Here is a 6,836-nt window from a genome sequence, read left to right on the forward strand (position 1 = left end):
ACTTTTTGCGAACTAACCATCTAGTCATCAACCCAACCCGCCTCCATCCAAGCCACCTCCTCCTAATAAGCCAAAGTCCCCATATAAAAGAAAAAAAGTCACATTATGTTGATGGTACCTGAAATGTGTCACTTTCCTTGTCACTCAAACGTAGGTTGTTTTTGGCGACACAAAAAAATAGGTCATAATACATTAAATGACTTAAGACATTGTTGTGTTATTTATATGCCATTTAGTGATAACAGGCTGCATCTGTGTATTACACTAGTGAGCATTTACAGCAGCAGGAAGGCACTTGTTAGTATCACATCATTGTTTCGTTGAATTTCATGGGACTTGTCGAGAATAAGAACAAGGTTTAACATCACCAGAATTATCCTTTAAGTTTGATTCCACCTCACCTCTTCACCTCAAAGTTTCACAATTTTCAGTTCGCTATAACACAAATCAAATTAGTGTCTACTTAAAAATAAGCCAGTCACAAAAATTCGTTGTGGCACAATTGTGGCACAATTGTTAGCACATAGTCTGCAGTCAGATTAACATACATGTACAACCATACAATGAGTTAAAATAATTTAGCTTTATCATTATAGATGTACTGTATTTTATGAAATGAGCAAAGAAATGCCATAAATGTAAATTCTGTTGAGAGGAGTCCTCAAACATTGTGGTAAACTGTAAAACTTACCAATGTTAATCTGACTATTTACATCACTCGTATGTTCTTTAATAATTTGCTAATATTTTGTTAGGAAATTTTGGTTTACAAAGGTTTACTAAGCATACCATGCCTGGGATGGACATTAGAATAAATGAGATAAAATGCACTGTCCTGAAGAAAGCCTCCATCTTTTCTACTTTAAAGAAAGCCAACTTCCCACCACTGCATGTCCAGTTCCTCAACTATTCTGCAAAACCAGCTGAACTTGCAGAATCTCACTGTTTAAATATTCTGATAAAAAGTCCTGATGGAGGATGTTGTCTATGGTTTTTTCACCAGACCGTGCAGAAAGCACGTAGTGAAGGGGTTAAGTAAACGATGCTGAAGCCAGGAAAAAAATGCGCTATTAGGGAAAATGGGGAAGTCAAAACCTTGCTCTCGTAGCTCTATGGCAGAGATATCTGGGTTGAGGCTCTTGGAATAGTCCACGTGGCGTACACCAAAGACTGGCTATATGGGTCTGGCAATCGTGGCTGGTTTCAAGCCCAGAGCACGTTCCAGGGTGGTTCAGAGAGCTCTGCCAGAGGATGTCAATGTGTGACACAGTAAACCAGAATTTTCTGCTGAGGCAAGTATTTAGCAACCAGCAAGCATTTTAAAAGCATGAATATCCTCAAGTAAGCTGGCTGCACTTAACTGAATGAACATCAGGGGAAGTTCACTTTCACAAGTGGTTTATCAGTGAAACAGTGACAAGGTGAGCCATTTATACTGACACCAAGGATAAGCACATGTTGCTGAACGAGTTAAAAATCAGATAGTTTAGTGAAGATGATATCTATTTATTTTGGAGGTTTGAATGTGGAGCTTGGCACCAGATTGTCAGTTTTAACAGCACAGAGAAACACACAGAAAACTGAGAGTGGAAAGGGAAGCCTCTTATTCAAACACAAGTTTAAAAAGAGAACTGCTCTCAGTGTAATGCTCCACTTCAGTCATAGTGGTGTGAAATACCAGTCTGTCCAACACTGGGATACTGTAGCTATAGATAATATTCCACTGACAGACTTTTTTCCACTCTATACCCCCTCCATTTCCTCCTTTATCTTACCACATGCCCATTTATCAGATCTTCCGCCATGGTGTAGCCTACCTGATGAAGGTAGACAGTTTAAGGAGAAGCCCTGAGAAAGGAGGTAAGATAAAGTCAGAACTTGATGTAGAGCCTATTTTAAGAAACCAGCACACAAACATGTCTGAATCAAATTAATGGCTTTCAGGAAATATGTGAGCTCAGCAACAATAGTAGTCACTGCTGAAAGCCAAAAATATCCATCCAAAAGTTCATTTCATGTCCAAAAATTATATTTTTCTTAGAACACAAATCTGTCAGTAAGTGATATGATTTCATTTGTTTCCAGCTTCTTTTTTTTTTGAAAGATATTTGTGGGTTGATCCATAAATATCAAAATCAATATCATTCTTATATTTGTTGTATTAACACAAAGCTACAGCCAACAGATGTTTAGCTTAGTTTAGAAGCTAATCCCAGTCATACACACCAGCACATAACCCCCAGTAAAACACAACCGTGAACTGATTCTTCAGGCCTTGGTTTGTTGTATCTGATAATGAAATGTCAACCAATGCTTAAAAACCTGCCCCTTTCTCCTGTGCATCAACAGGAACATTTTTTTGATCAAAGACAAGCATTGTCTCCCAGGAAACATGCTTTTTTCCCCCTGCTTCCTGGAATCCAAGTGAAATCAGCTTTAGTGCTCCCACTGGCTCCTTTAATGAGTGATCCTATGCTGTTGCTGAACAAAGTGACTGCAGCGCTGCCAAAAGCAAGTGTGCTAGTAAAGAAGTGGGTCTGTCAATTGAAATAAAGTAAGTCATTTATTTCAGGGTATGAGTTCCTCTAGTCATTGGGAAAATATCCACAGTCTTTCTCTCTGCCAATCTCAGGGGCGCACACTCGTTGCTCCCAGAAAACAGAGTTGCCAGAAGTGTTGGGCTGTAGGCTGAGGTCCTGCAGCACGCGGGCTCCAAGCTGTCTGCGTAAATTCAGCTCTTTGATATTACTCATGGATTTGAGATGCTTCACTTCAGATGCTTTACATGACTGACATCAGAAAGTGGTACATTGGTCAAGAAGCTAGAGAACGTAGAGGGAATTTTCAAGTAGAAGAGAAGAAAAAGGAAGAAGTCTTCCCAGTGAGGAGCAGTAATTATATATAATTACATATGAATTATATATAAATGTTCAAACATATATATTTGGACATTTGCTCAAATTCAGGCTGAAAAATACACTCATCTTTAGGGATGTACTGTGTATATTCAAGACAACCAAATTAAAGTCCAGGGTGTCAGAGTAAGGCTTGTTTCAACTAAGGTCTTGATGGCACTGGTGTGAAACTGAGAACAGATGCATTGGGTCCCATTAAATCAGGTTGTGAAGTCTTGGCCTGGCAGTAACCTTGCACAAAACAAAGCCAGACAGTGCAGATAGCTGCAGGCAGCGTAACTTCTGATTTATCCATCTTGCAAAAATAAACTCAGATCAAATGCAGCCTTCATAACTTCAGGAAAGGAGAGACAATCAAGATATCCCATTGTTTTCCTTTTCTTTAGATAAATCACCTTTATTTTGTCCTTAAAGGTATTATCCAACAATGCAAACATCCAAGAAATTGTTAAATATTGTGATACTGGAGTCACGTCAACATAACAGGAGGTTCAAGTTATTTGAGGTGATCTGGGATCTGGATGGCGTGACTCAATCTGAAACTGTGCCATTTAAATGTCCTTGAGCAATGTGCAGTCTCCACCTGCTGTAGTCAACTGTTCGGGTCAAATAAAGGTCAAAATGAAACTGAACCACTCTGAAATGAAACATCATTTGACATTAACAGCATGCTGCAAACCAAGAGATCACACAACTTCCCGAATGTACAGCGCAGCTAAACACTGCGTCTGAATGAAAGTTGAAATGTGTGTGACAGATTCATAAGTTCCAGCTGCGGACCTATGCCACGCTCAGTGATGGGCGCAGCAGCGTGTGCTGTTCACAGGAGGCATGTGGAGGAGTGTCAAAGCTTTTGGCACACATAAACACTTTTACACAGTCCAGACATCACATTAACCATCTGCACCTGAAACAACAGTCAGTAAAGTGAAATCTGCATGTTGCTCCATTTGCTGCGGATGCTATAAACGAACAGCACATCAGTAAGACACTACTGCAACCCACCTTATTTTGCATTTATAATCACTTTAAAATCAGTTTAATTTACTTTTAGAAATGTGTTCAAACTTTTTGAGGATGTGAGGATGTTGAAGCTTCATTCTTGACATCAGAAATTACAATTTTAGAAAAGGTCCACTTCCTTCCTTCCAGACCTTTCAGCTACATCTCATGGCCTACAGTAACCTATATGTAACTTGCTCAATTGTCACAGAATAAATAAGTAAATAGTTAAGTAAATAAATGAATAGATTTATTTATGATCAAATACAATAAAAGTACCTCTAAAAACCAAATACCTCATAGATGATACATAGATACTTCATATTGATTTCATATTTTTAAAACTGTGTTTTATTGTCAACCATTATCTGTTCATGCATCTATTGTTGTCAAACAACTTTTTAACACATACATACAAAAACAGCCATATGTGATCAAATAAAACGATTAAAAAACTAAACAAAATGGACGAAAACAGATTAGGTTTAAGAGATTCAGAAAACATATGTGGATACAGACACATTGAAAAAGAATAATATATTTCTTTGTTTACGATTGCTAAGAGGTGTGACGATATAGCGTTGTAGTTGTCCAGAGATCCTAAATTAATGTTAATTAACATTTAAATTTTGCAATGTAGTGCATTAGACTGGTCTTGAGACTTAAAGTGATGAAGCTACACTTTCCCCTCAATTTATGAAAAAAATCTACTTTTGGGCAACAGCAAAAGCTACAGATGGCCACATGTTATTGATTGGGAAGTTGTACCTTACAAATAAATACATAAATAACACTAATAACAATAAACAATTTGTGTAAAACTACATTTAAGTGAGTTATGAACCACTAATTCATTATTTATATACTGTTTATAAAAGCTACAGCAGGCAGTGTTGGAATTAAGAATCATCATTTAACCATCTCTCTTCAAGCATTTTTATGGTTATGTTTAGAAAAGAGTAGTGACAATATGACGGTGTCAGTGCAGCAGACACATTGTGACAGGAGACAAGGGCAGTGTGTCGTCTGCTCTTTATGAGCGGCACTACAATGCTACAAGCTCCCCCTACTTCTTCCACCAGTGGAAACAAGTGATCACACACCATATCCTTTTACATCTCTGATGGGTTTTTCAGCCATGTTGCGTTCTGCTGTAATGGAACATCCACTCATGAAAATACACATGGCAAGCTATTTAAAGATATCAGACTTTCTCCCTTTTGCCATTTACCCATTACAGAACCGCAGGAAAATCTGAGTTTTCCACACATCATGCCAAAGTAATTTATTTAGATAATGTTTGAAGATATGCAAATAAAAATATTTTTCCACCACATATTAATCATTCTCTTGACCTAAAAACGTACTCATTAGAATTGGCCGTTAAGACAAGCCAAACCAGAAATAAAAAACACTTAACTTTACCAACATGTTTATGATATTATTCTGAAGAATTTTTTTAATTTATTTTTGAGACAATATTAAATTCTTTTGAAGACACTGGCCAAGAGAAAACAATTATGTGAGGTTAAAAGGACAAAGCTATTGCTTCCTCATGAACTCTGATTTCTTTTTTATTCTTAAAATCCTCAAAGGAAACATACAAAGTCTGCTTGAAAATCAGTCAACTCACGCTTTAAGTGATAAGAATGCAGACAAAACTTAAACTGGCGTTAACATTTTCCACGTGTCCTCAATTGACTGCTCACTTCTCTGCCAATGCTTCAGTTTACCACATGTTGATTGATTGAAACTGACTTATCTCAAGAGTGAGAAAATGAGAAATTGTAGCGGTTTTCAACCTAAATAATCCTTCATAAAGAATATGTGTTGAAATCTGTCACTGCACTCACCGCTGTGCCAGCTTGCATACCTCCAGAAACTAATGATATAGCTGGATAGGCTGGCTGGTCATAAAGTCAAGAAAGGTTTTTTTTTTTAATATGTTAACAGTCTTCCGACTTCTGTTGGAGGCTTGTTGGCTGCACACATGTCCAGAAGCACAGCTGGTGTTGGCATTGTCTGAAACAAAGCAATGTCAGAATGTGTGTGCGTCAGAACGTGTGTGATGAAAATCTGTCTGGGCAATCCTTTCATTACCAAACAGTTGGAATAGTCTCAGAAAAAAGATGGCCTTTTTATGCTTGTTGGAGCAGTAAAAAAAAAACCCTGATAACTTCAGTCATTTGTAAGAATGCTGACACAAAGCTACAGGCTCCCTCACTGTGTCTGGTGGTCCAGCAGACTTTAACACTCGTGAGGAGTAAGTTACTACATTTTTCTTCTTGGGTTAACCTTCATTTCATAAACTAATCATCATGTGTAACTTAAGGGCTAAAGTGTAAGAAAGAAAAAAAAGAAAGGAAAAAGAAAAACTCAGTACATTAAAGCAGTGGTTCTCAAATTTTTTTCACATCAAGAACCTCTAAACTGCCACACATTAGACCCCCATTTTAAGATTTTAGATGCTTTATTATATAAAGTGTATGAAACCCATGACCAACATAGTCATACATTCTGCCCTTGTCAATCCTCTGTGACTCCAACCTGCCTGTTGTGTGAGTTTTTGTTTATTTTTCTGCCTTTTGTGTGGCTGGGTTGTGCTTGATGTGTTTGGTTTTGTCTGTCTGCTTGCTTGCTTGCACCTGCTCTGCATCCTGAGACAACACCTGACTGTAATCAAGCAATCACCACAACTCCATTAGAGGCCAGCAGAGACCGCCAGCCCTTGCCAGATTGTTGTACTACTCACAGTAGAGAAATGCCTGCTCTAGTTCTGAACTCCTTATTTAGAGAGTTTTTTAAAAAAAAGAGAAGTTGTCCTAACTGCTAGTTACGCCATCTGAACCCCTGTTATTTCTGTTCAAGGATCCTGCCTGCCTGCCTGCCAGCCACCCAGCCACCCTTTAAAGACTATCT

Source organism: Scomber scombrus, chromosome 12, assembly GCF_963691925.1.
Source record: "Scomber scombrus chromosome 12, fScoSco1.1, whole genome shotgun sequence".
Classification (NCBI taxonomy): Eukaryota; Metazoa; Chordata; class Actinopteri; order Scombriformes; family Scombridae; genus Scomber; species Scomber scombrus.